At 45.4% G+C, this 12,394-nt stretch overlaps 1 protein-coding gene across 2 annotated transcripts in view; it reads left to right on the forward strand.

Moving 5' to 3' along the window:
• Positions 1 to 594: 594 nt before the first annotated feature.
• The window catches only part of HECW2 (HECT, C2 and WW domain containing E3 ubiquitin protein ligase 2), a 478,030-nt gene continuing 466,230 nt past the window's right edge, over positions 595 to 12,394 (forward strand). For both annotated transcript variants that reach the window (XM_083153595.1, XM_083153596.1), the window contains exon 1: positions 595 to 914. The gene's annotated coding sequence lies outside the window, so the exon portion shown is untranslated. The remainder of the gene's footprint in view (positions 915 to 12,394) is intronic.

The following is a 12,394-nucleotide window of genomic DNA, read 5'->3' on the forward strand; positions in this document are numbered from 1 at the left end:
CCTTGTTGGTCAAAAGAAATTGCTAGTGGGTCATATGTACCTGGCCCCCCTGTGTTGATTTTTGCAGTCAAATTTGTGGTCCAAGATTCATTTACCCTTGTAAAAGTGATTGTCCTGAATAAGAAGCTGGAGCTCGAATAAGAAGCTGGAGCTCAAATAAGAAGCTGGAGCTCGAATAAGAAGCCAACTTCAGCCTCGTCTCTGTTTGGACAAATCCTGGCATCTGGATGTTTATCATTAAGATAGGTACCAGTGTTTGCATTTAAGTGTTTCTATTTAACTGACATGTAACAACATGTGATAAATATTTATTACTGCTTTGTACTCAGACATATTCTTTGTGGGTTTTTTTCTGTAAATATTTTGTAAAAAAAATTGTTATTGTATTAACCCTCACAGTGATTCTCTTGATCTATATATATACTTGATTATCTGATCCATTTTACATTAATGAGTTCCAGAGTCATAAAGTAGTTCTGCACATTTTTGGATGCCTCGCTTCTGGACACAACTGTCTTTTCCATCAGCCAATGAGAGGGTAACAGTGTCTGACCAATGGAATACAAGATGCTAGTATCCAATCACAGTGCACCTTATATTGAGTTCTTGTGCATCCCTTGTGATGGTGGGTCACAGTGCTGTTCCAGCATCTCAGACTACACCACAGTACAACGTAATAACTTGGCAGTTGGAATAACAATAACCATGATGCTGCAGCAGCTGGCAATTGCAGTGACCACTCATCATGTCTGCAAGTGCACACTTGTATTTGAGTGACCCTTTGACTGGATATAAAACACGGTGTGTATTGGGAGCAGCCAGGAGGGAATGAAGCTTGCTCAGTGCTTATTCTGCAAGGACACCCCAATTGCATGGCTGCTGTTAAAGCTGTGTACGTGCACATCGTAAAATAGGTATGTATACGGCAAATCATTATAGTGTACTCATCGTTGCCTTCGTCATGCATTACCTCTCATCGTCCTGCTTACCATTTACTCATCTAGTGTTAAAGACTACATTGTCCGCTCCACGTATGTGCTGGAAATCAGTGAGGGTATTGTGATTCAGCCTCATGCTATTTTGTTGTGTAAAGATGCCGGCAATATTTTCTGTCTGTTCCATTCATATTTTCTATTGATTCCAATGTTGGATTTGATGTTATTAAATTACTTAGAAAATAGATGAAAATAAACATTATTTGTCTGTATAGCTAAATTCTCAGTTCATAAAGCTTTCTAAATCTTGTGCACCTTCTGTTCTGCACAGTCCCAAAGTGGGGTTCACTGTTGACATTTGCTGAACGGGGCACACTTGCCACAACTACCAACAGCTTTCAATCGGCACATTCACTTAGTGGGGCCACTCAGCACAGTCACTCAGTGGTCCTTCTTTGTCATAGTCACACAGTGATACTCACTCTCCAAGCTCAGGCATATGGTCGCTATTTCGACATACATTAGGTCAACACATGAAATAGGACAACAGGGTCATAAGGTCGACAGGAGTTTTTCATGTTTTTTTTCTTCTTCAAAAACAGGCGGTATTTCATACCCTATGAGCCACTGGGATACGGTCATTTGGGTCACCAGCATTAGGTCGACTTGAGTTAAGTCAACAGGGTCATTAGGTCAACATGGGTAAGGTCAACAGGGTCCTTAGGGCTACATGAGTTTTTTTTTTTAAGTGAAAATGTGCAGACAGGTGGTATTTCATGCCTTACCATCCACTAGGGTGTGGTGGGAGAATAAAATAGTGTGCTGAGCGCAGCGAGGCACCGTGCCCGAAGCATGGCAAGCGCAGCAAGCCATGCGAGGGGATGCGGTGGTATGTTTCGGTGTCAATGTCAACACGACAGGTGCTGACAGGCAGTATTTCATGCCCTACCTTCCACTAGGGCAAGGTGAGACGATAAAATAGTGTGCCGAGCACAGGGAGGCACTGTGCTACGTTTTAGTGTTTATGTTGACTGTGTTGACATTCCGGTTAAAAAAATAAAATAAAAACCATGTCGACATTCCTGCATGTCGACTAATACTTGTAAACCATAATGCTGGTGACCATATGATCCATACCCGATCCACTAAGGCAGTGGTGTCAAACTCATGACCCTCTTGCTGGATGTGGGACGGATATTAGACAGCACTTACATAGACAGCCATTACATTGACACCATTAGTTCGACAGCTCAATAGGTCGACATGGTTTTAGGTCGACATACCATTAGGTCGACAGCTCATTAGGTCGACAGCTCATTAGGTCGACAGCTCATTAGGTCGACATGTTTTTAGGTCGACACTGCCATTAGGTCGACAGTGTCTATGTCGACAGTCAAAAGGTCGACATGGGTTTTTTCACTGTTTTTTGGCCGAAATGTCGACACAGTCGACATGGACACAATTTGAAGTGAACCGCAGCCCCTCGCATCGCTCGCTTCGCTCGCAATGCTTCGGGCACGGTGCCTCGCTGCACTCGGCACACTATTTTATTCTCCCACCACGCCCTAGTGGATAGTAGGGCATGAAATACCGCCTGTCGGCACATGTCGGCTCAAAAAACAGTGAAAAAAACCATGTCGACCTTTTGACTGTCGACATAGACACTGTCGACCTAATGGCAGTGTCGACCTAAAAACATGTCGACCTAATGAGCTGTCGACCTAATGAGCTGTCGACCTAATGAGCTGTCGACCTAATGACATGTCGACCTAATGGTATGTTGACCTAAAACCATGTCGACCTATTGAGCTGTCGAACTAATGGTGTCGATGTAATGGCTGTCTATGTAAGTGCTGTCTAACAATAGTCCGGATACCCTCTTGCTGTTGTGGAACTACACGTGCCATCATACCCTGCCAGAGTTTTAGCAATCCATTATATAAAATCTGTGGCAGGGCATGCTGGGGCGTGTAATTCCAAAGCAGCTGGAGGGCCATGAGTTTGACACCACTGCACTAGGGCATGGGATGAAAATAAAATAGTGTGCCAAGCAAAGTGAGGCACCATGTCCAAAGCATGGAGAGCGCTGGGGTTTACTGATATGAGGCCCATACACACTAGAAGATTTTCATTTCAAAAGACTTTGCCAAAGTCTTTGATCTTTCACCAAAGTAGTGCGTACACACTGAGCCATTTTCCTTAAAGAGCAAAAGATTTTCAGGAGGTGAAAGACTTTGCTGAAAATCTTTCATATAAAAGGCGATTTACATAATGGGCGGGGGTTGAATTACAAGGGTTGTAGCAGCGCTCCATTTATTCAGTGCATTCCTGTTCTTGGGGCCTGATTCAGAACTGATTGCTGGGCTGTGTATATTTGGAGCCCAGCAATCAGAGAAACTCCACCCCGTGCCGCCCTGACCAGGCAAAATCCTACCCATGTGCAAACATTTAATTTGCAGCTGTGCACGAAGAGAGAAATCCATTCACTTATGCCAGCAATGTATATGTTATGCCATAACAAAATATACATTGTGGGGGGCAGTAACATATACATTGCTGGCCTGCGAAAAATGTAAGGCATGGCTTTGGGGGAAAGGGGACTATGCACACTGCAATGCCCTTTAAACATATACCACATACCATAATGCCCATTACACATTAGGCCACACATCGTAATGCCCATTACATATAATGGCACATGCTGCTTACATACATGCTCATTGCTATGGTTTTCATGCACCAATAAATCATTGGTGGGTAGTGGTGCCATTAATATATACATTGCTGGCATGTGCCAGCTATGTATATATTACCAGCTAATAAAGATATCATTGTGGCAGTGGTGCCATTAATATATACATTGCTGGAATGTGCCAGCTATGTATATATCATCGGCTAATAAATAAATCATTGGTGGCAGTGGTGCCATTAATATATACATTGCTGGCATGTGCAAGCTATGTATATATTATCGGCTAATAAATGGTACTTATATGTTAGTTGGGCGCCCACTAAGCTATTTGCTTAGTTTTCCATGTCCGCTCACCACGCTTCGGGCTCTGTGGCTTGCTGTGCTCGCCACACTATATAAAATCAACTCCATGCCAACATGGATAGTGGCGTTATGAGCGTACTAACTATAGTGGGCGCCCAACTAACATATAAGTACCAAAGAAATCATTGGTGGCAGTGGATGCTCCTTGTGTGGAGCACGGCAGAGAGAACATGGAGCAGGGGGGCAGGGCGTCCGAGGGGGGCAGGGTGTCAGATGGGCTGTGAGCACGGAACTGTGTCTGAGCGGCGCAGTGGTGTGACATATGCAGGGGAGATAGTGGCGGAAGAGTAGTGCAGTCGTCCCGGCGGTGAGTATGTTCCAGCGCCGGGGAGCAGGGGAAGGGAGGGGGCTGTCAGTCGGGCTGAAAGTCTCTGATCTTTTAGCCCGGCTGCTGTACACACCTGGCAATGATGGCTCAAATATGAGACCTCATCGCAAGACGTGCTGGTAAAACCAGCAGATGGCCCACTTTGCTAGCGATGATGCGGGAGCACGCATCATCGCTAGTAGGGCATCGGTGGCCTATACACACTTGCAGACTTTAAGCTGAAACTCGCTCAAAACAGCTGTTTTGAGCGATTTTCAGCTTAAAGTTGGCAAGTGTGTATGGGCCTTAACTCTTCAGCCGCTCAGGGGTGCTCAATCGGCATTAGCTCAGTGGGGCTCACTCGCCACAGTGGCTCAGTGGGGCTTGCTTGTTACAATCGATCAGTAGTGTTCACACCCCACATTTAGACAGCCAGCCTCAATCATTGTTGCTTAGCGACTCGTAGAACTGTGTATCTGAATGTGTTTAATTAGCTTTTTGTGCAACTAGAACAGTGCATTCCCAAATACATTATCCATTTGGTCTGTAATATTGCATATGTATGTTATTATTAACCCTTTATGTACTGTAGCACAGCATAAGTTGTTGCTCTTTTCAGTTGGAACAGTTGCTGGATTCTATGTGCAGCATACATCATATGCTGTTCATCAACATGCTGTACAGATGGAGTCGCTCTTTTATCAGAGAGGCTCCGTGCGTGACTATTGCCATGTACTGTCCACCAGAATGGGGCACGAGACATTCTCTGCAATGGGACGCACAAGATGAAGAGTGGCCCCATCTGTGTGTCTGGAGTAAAAGTATATTTAATAAAATATACACAGGACACTAGAAGGAGCAGCCTCACGCTGTAACCTCCTCCTCCTTCCTCCACTTCCTCCTTCCGTCGTATTGTTTGTGTTATTTTGCCCCCACAAATGGCTGCACACTGGACTAATAAAATCCTCTTTAAAAAGTGTAATCAATTCAATGTTTCAGGGCTTTAATGCACTTTTTTCATCTGAACTTGCAATAAAGTGCTGAAACATTGACTTAATGACACTTTGTAAAGAGTATTTTACTAGTCTGGAGTGACGCTGTGTGTGTGTGTGTGTGGGGGGGGATCAGAAGATTTGCCTAGGGTGCCAAAAAATCTACCACTGGCCCTGCATTTACCCCACCTTTAGTGCACATGGTTTTGTCCATTAGAGAGAGAATTTGCTTTTGTGAGTGAATTAGACTCAGGCCCTTAGTGTTCTAATGCTGAAGGTGCGTACACACGGGGGCGATTATTGCAAATATCGCTGGTAATATGGTCGCTCAGCGACCATATTGGCAGCGATGGGAGTGTGCACCGGCGATAAATCGCCGAGTGCGCACTCCCGTTTTCAGCCCCTGAATGGTCGCTGGTTGGAGGAGCATGCTCCTCTGACCAACGACTTCCACTGCCTCTTCTCCCGGCAGTGTAACATTTTCATCTGCGACCATCTCTGGTCGCAGATGAAACGGGACACTGAGCAGTAAGATTGCTGAGCAATATATTGCCAGCGATCATATTGCCCCGTGTGTACGCACTTTTAGAAACATAATTGCTTTGCAGTTTTACATTTACACATGTACATAAACTGAAGGGGTTTGGTAACCGATTTCAAGCATTCTAAAAAAAAAAACAAATTCAACTGGAAGATCTGGTGATAAAAGGAGAGGTGAAGTCATGTAATGATATTTAGGTGCACTAAAGGATTATATTGTTTGTACAAATATTCTACTGGCCCTACTTTATAGCCAACAGAATGAGAACTGCGCTTACCAGAGGAATCACTATTCCCTTTGCTATATAAATAGTTTATGAAAATAATCTTTAGATAAAACATGACCTAGAAGAGACCGTGATAAAAAAAGCTTGTTTATGCTAATAGGAGCATATGTACATCTTCAACATAGGAAAATGTTTTCAAATGTTTACATCAGGGCCGCCGATAGGGGGGTGCTGTGGATACAGCTGTCCCGGACCCCGTCCTCTGGAAGGACCTGAGCAGCTCATTTTGCCTACAGCAAACCCCCGACTGCCTCCGCTGTGCTGTCTGCGCTGTGCTTGGTGCACAGGCTTCTTCAATGCAGGATGTCGATGTCCAATTAAAATAGCGCACCGGCTTTTGAGCCAATCAGAGCAAGTGTACCGTTAGCCAATCAGAGCGGCTGCTGGTGCACAAGTTCTGATTGTCTCACCAGGGGATACGGTCATATTGTCTACAGCATTTAGGTCTACAAGCATTAGGTCTACACCACTAGGTCGACCTGCATTTAGGTCGACATGACTGAAGGTCAACATGACTTAGGTCGACAGGGTCATTAGGTCGACAGGGTCATTAGGTTGACATGGGGAAGGTCGACAGGCAAAAGGTCGACATGGGCTCATTTGACTGTTTTATGAGTCGACATGTGCCGACAGGCAGTATTTCATGCCCTACCATCCACTAGGGCGTGGTGGGAGACTAAAATAGTGTGCTGAGCGTAGCGAGCTATGCGAGGGGACTCGGTGCTATGTTGACTCTGTCGACGCTTGAAAAAAACAACCCCATGTCGACCTAATGACCCTGTCGACCTAATGACCCTGTCTACCTAACCCATGTCGACCTTTAGTCAGGTCGACCTAAATGCAAGTCAACCTAATGGTGTAGACCTAATTTTTGTAGACCTAAATGCAGTCTGACGAATGATCCCATTCCCTCACCAGCCGGTTCTGCATTTTGACTCTACGTCAGTCCCTGGCCCCAAAATTCCTGTGTTGAATCACCGGGTTGGTTGTAAGCTGTAGCGCTTTCACACCTGTGTCCTTGGTGCAATGTGAAAGGGGTATGAGCAAATATCTTGTGTCTGTCCTGGAACCATATCTCATGTTTAGATTGGTGTATTTATGAACAAGTACAAGTCACTGCAACAATAACCAATATATTGTAATTTTGACCTACATCAGCATAGGATATTTTAGCTGTTTTTTTTTATTTATAGTAGCTGAAGGAAACCTAACTTATTTAAATGTTAAAATAAAAAGTAATGGTACAACTGATCTACTATAGAAATATAGTTACAATTATTATTGAAATTTTGCAATTTTGGTGGGAATTAAATTGTAAGTGATGAGCTACCAAGCCATTAGAAAGAAAAGACTCTCTTTTTTTGTCCGGGCACTCTTTTGTGGAGATTATTCAATGTAATCTATAGATTTTCATTATGAAAAGTAACAGTAGTAGAGGGACATCGCAAAAGACCAACTCTCAAATGCCCCTTAGGGTTTTAGATTTAGTGCTAGTATCAGTGGCGCACGCAGGGGGGTTTCCGAGTATCTACAAACCCCCCTGGCTCCTGATATATCGAATACCCGGTTCTGATGCTTTTTTCCCCACCAACTGTGCTCCCCCCCCCCCCGACTCCCGACTCCTGCGGATGCAATGAGCTGCAGATACAGCCACTGGCAGGCAGGGGGAGCACCTCTCAGACTGATGACATCAGCCTGAGAGGGGAGAGAGACCGAGGAGCAGCAGCGCTGTGGCCGGGAAGCTTTCTGGACAATGAGTGTGCTACTGTGGGCTCTGGTCTGTGTCAATCCTGTGTGGGCATGATAACAGTACACTGGGGGTGGGGTGGGGGGTCGGGTCGGGTCATTGACAGACTCACTCCTTTGTGTGAGGGATATGGGGAATACATTTCCTGCATGTGCCAGTTCTACAGTGCAGACTCTGCTGGAGAGGATTCTGTGAATATGTGACAAGCCTGCCTATGTACACTCAGATGTACTGTGACAACTCAGATCCCCCCTATAGGCAGACATTTCAGGCATGGGTACAATCAGCATGAAGGATAGGTAATGTCTAAAGTCACTGGTAATGTGATCTTTGGCAGTGGGCAAAAACTGTAGGCTGGGTGTTGTGAAAAATAACCGGTGTTGATCTGTTGACCTGAGTAACCTGTCCCACGAACAGAGATGTTTTAAACCAGGGGGTTTATCGGCAATATTCATACCAGGTGTGAAGAATGTTGAGGCCGATTTCTTGAGCAGGGAGGAGCTGCTCGAAGGGGAATGGACGTTGGGTCCACAGATCTTCCAACATATTACATCTCGGTGGGGGATCCCGGAGGTGGATCTAATTGCGTCCAGGTTCAACCATCAGGTTCCCAAATTCTTCTCCAGGACAAGGGATCCTTTAGTGTCAGCTGTGGATGCGATGACCTATCCCTGGACAGGGAATCTTGTCTACATTTTTCCACCGTTTCCGATGATTGCAAGGGTTCTGAAGAGGATCAGATCCCAGGGAATTCCGGTAATACTGATAGCTCCGGATTGGCCAAGGAGATCTTGGTACTCGAGTGTTCGGAAACTATCAGTGGAGTCGTGGCGCCTGCCCCAAAGGCCAGACTTACGAAGCCAAGGACCGTTCTTTCATCTGGATTTAGCTAGGCTAACTTTGATGGCCTGGCTATTGAAACCGCCATTTTAAAGAGCAAAGGTTTTTTTCTGAAGCGGTGGTGAATACCATGATTAAGGCCAGGAAGTCGGTGTCTTCGGCGAACTATTATAGGGTCTGGAAGACATATTATAGTGTTCCTTCTAGGAACCAAATAAGGCAGGGCGCTGGAGGGGCGGACCGAGCACGCCGACATCACTAGAGGGGGCGTGCCCGGTCCGCCGACGTCACAACAGGAGGCGTGCCCGGGCCGCCGCGTCACTACAGGAGGCGTGTCCGGGCCGCCGCGTCACTACAGGAGGCGTGCCCGGGCCGCCGCGTCACTACAGGAGGCGTGCCCGGGCCGCTGCGTCACTACAGGAGGCGTGCCTGGGCCGCCGCGTCACTACAGGGGGCGTGCCCGGGCCGCCGCATCACACATGGGGGCATGCCCGGGCCGCCGCATCGCTGAAGGGGGCTTGCACAGCCATGACTACGTCACTGAGCTGCCGGGACGTAGCCATGGCCGGGCAAGCCCCCTTCAGCGATGCGACGGCCCGGGCACTCCGGTGGGACAGACTGCAGGCTGACTTAGCGGGGCGCTGCTAGAGGGGCAGGGCGCATTTTGCCCTTTAAAAATCGGGCAGGGCGCAGCGCCCCGCTAAAACAGCCTAGCGGGAACACTATATTAGGTGATGTGAGCGACAGAAGTCTCATACGTCCATTTCGACTATCTAAATTACTTGAATTCCTTCAGGATGGGTTTTCTTCAGGGCTGAGTCTCCAATCTCTTAAAGTACAGATGTCAGCTCTGTCAATTTTTTTTCCAGAAGAGGGTGGCTGTACTTCGGCTGACCTCAAGTTTCTCATTTGGAAATTAGTGTTTTTGTTGGCTGTTTCCTCTGCCAAGAGGGTTTTGGAGTTGGGAGCTTTGTCTTGTAAGCCTCCCTTCTTGATATTTCATGATGATAGGGCTGTTCTTAGAACAGTACCCCAGTTTTTGCCGAAAGTAGTTTCTGCTTTCTATTTGAATCAGGAGATTGTTCTGCCTGTGTTTCAACCCCCAGAGGGTTCTAAGAAAAGGGACAAATTGAGGAATTTGGATGTGGTGCACATTTATGTGGACAGGGTTAAATGTTTTCGAAGACAGATACCTTATTGGTCTTGTACGACGTACACAAGATAGACTGGCCCGCTTCAAAACAGACCATTGCTAGGTGGTTGAGATAAGTTATTGCATTTGCATATACTAAAGTTGGTAGGCCTATACTGGCCAGGATAAACACACATACCACCAGGTCTGTTGCCACCTCTTGGGCGGTTCGCCATGGGGCTACAGCTGAGCAAGTATGCAGGACTGCCACTTGGTCATCTGTTCACACTTTTGCAAAATTCTACAGGTTCCAGGAGTTTGCGTCGGAGGACCCATCATTATAGCAGTGATGAGAGCTGCAGACCTGAGCGTACCCTCCCAAAGGACCGGCTCTTGAACGTTCCAATGTGAGCTGACCAGGACCATTGAAAGAGAAAAAGGGATTTTTGTAAGAACTTACCATTCTAATCCCTTTCTCTGATATGGTCCTGGTGACACAGCGATCCCTCCCTTACGCTCAGTAAGTATTGCCATTTCATGATGTGTCATGTTATAATGGTTAAGTTAAAGTTTTTGTGCATATAATATGTTCAGGCGTTGTACTGAGTTAATGTATTCCAGTGGCTTTGAAAGTTGAACTGAGGATTCTGGGATGCGATGGGAGGAGCCTACCTCTCTAAAAGATTTAGCATAGGTGCCTGGCTCCTGCGGACCCTCCTACATCCCAATGTGTGAGCTGTGTCACCAGGACCATATAAGAGAAAGGGATTCGAAGTTCTTACAAAAATCCCTTTTATTTTCTTCCCAGCTCCAGATGCAGGAGAAAATGAAGAAAGAGCTATGGCCTTGTCACATTCCGCTTCAGTAGACCATTTTCTCATTAGTGACAAAGGGCCTTATTCTAGTTCACTCTTTCTGACAAAATCCTTCTTAGATGGACAAAACCCTGGGGGTTATTCTAGTCCATTCTTTCTGACAAAATCCTTCTTAGATGGGACAAAACCATGTGCACTGCGGGTGGGGCAGATGTAACTTGTGCAGAGAGAATTAGATTTGGGTGGGGTTTTTCTTCAAAGTGAGATCTATATTGAAGTGTAAAATCATGCAGTCAGTATTTTCCCTGCACAGAAACAAAATAACTCAACCAAATCTAATTCTCTCTGCACATGTTACATCTGCCCCCCTGCAGTGCACATGGTTTTGTCCATCTAAGAAGGATTTTGTCAGAAAGAATGAACTAGAATAAACCCCCATGTGCACTGCAGGGGGGCAGATCTAAAATGTGCAGAGAGAATTAGATTTGGGTAAGTTATTTTGTTTCTGTGCAGGGTAAATACTGCCTGCTTTATTTTTACACTGCAATATAGATCTCACTTTGAAGTAAAACCCCACCCAAATCTAATTCTCTCTGCACAAGTAACACCTGCCCCACCTGCAGTGCACATGGTTTTGTCCATCTAAGAAGGAATTTGTCAGAAAGAGTCAACCAAAATAACCCCCATAGTGAGTAAAATTGCAATATTTGCAGATGACACAAAATTGAGTAGTGAAATTAACTCAGGAGAGGATGTGTATACACTACAAAGTGACTGACTTACTTAAACTGGAAAGGTGGAAAATGCAATTTAATGTTGATAAATGTAAAGTAAATAAACCTCTGCCACCCTGATGATTGTTGCAGGGTCCTGTTCCCTGATGCAACTATCCATATTAACCATGTACTTGTCCTAAACTGTCTTGTACTGTAATTTGTTATGTGTTTTTGCTCATAACTATGCTCTGTAAAGCGCTGCGTAATATGTGTGCGCTATATAAGAAACTAAATAAGTAATTCATTATGGGAATAAAGATTAGCAAGCTACGTATAGGCTAACTGGAGTTGTTATAGGGAATTCTGCTGTAGAGAAGGACTTAGGGGTCATCATAGATGAAAAATTGGGTAATAGTGCACACTGCTCAACAGGGCTGCCACTAGAAATTGTGGGGCCCGGGACTGATTTCTAGTCCGGCCCCCCCCCCTTCTTTATTGCCCAACTCTGCATTATATATATATATATATATATATATATATATATTTATATAGAAAAAAAACCCACTGCGTACATAAATACAGTATTCACTCACTCACTCACACACACACACACACACACACACACACACACACACACACACACACACACACACACACACTCACACAGAACATACATAGACACACACACTTCATACATACATACATACAAACATACATAACACACACACACTCACAAAACACACTGCATAGATACATACAAAACACACACCGCATACATTCATATACACACACACTACACATTGCATAAAGCATACCTTACAGCCAAACACATACTCAATATAAATACAGCACTCCTCTCTCCCCTCTCCTCCTCCTCTCCTCCCCCTAGTAATAATGATTTAAGGTTTTATTACCTTCTCAAATGCCGGAGCAGCTGGACTGTACAGTGTGCTGCCTGTCAGTGCCTGACACACGTGGCAGCTCCTGCTCCTCTCTCTCCTAACCTCAGTGGGGGCTTCCTGTGTGGA

The sequence above is a fragment of the Crinia signifera genome, chromosome 7 (genome assembly GCF_055691185.1).
Source record: "Crinia signifera chromosome 7, ASM5569118v1, whole genome shotgun sequence".
Classification (NCBI taxonomy): Eukaryota; Metazoa; Chordata; class Amphibia; order Anura; family Myobatrachidae; genus Crinia; species Crinia signifera.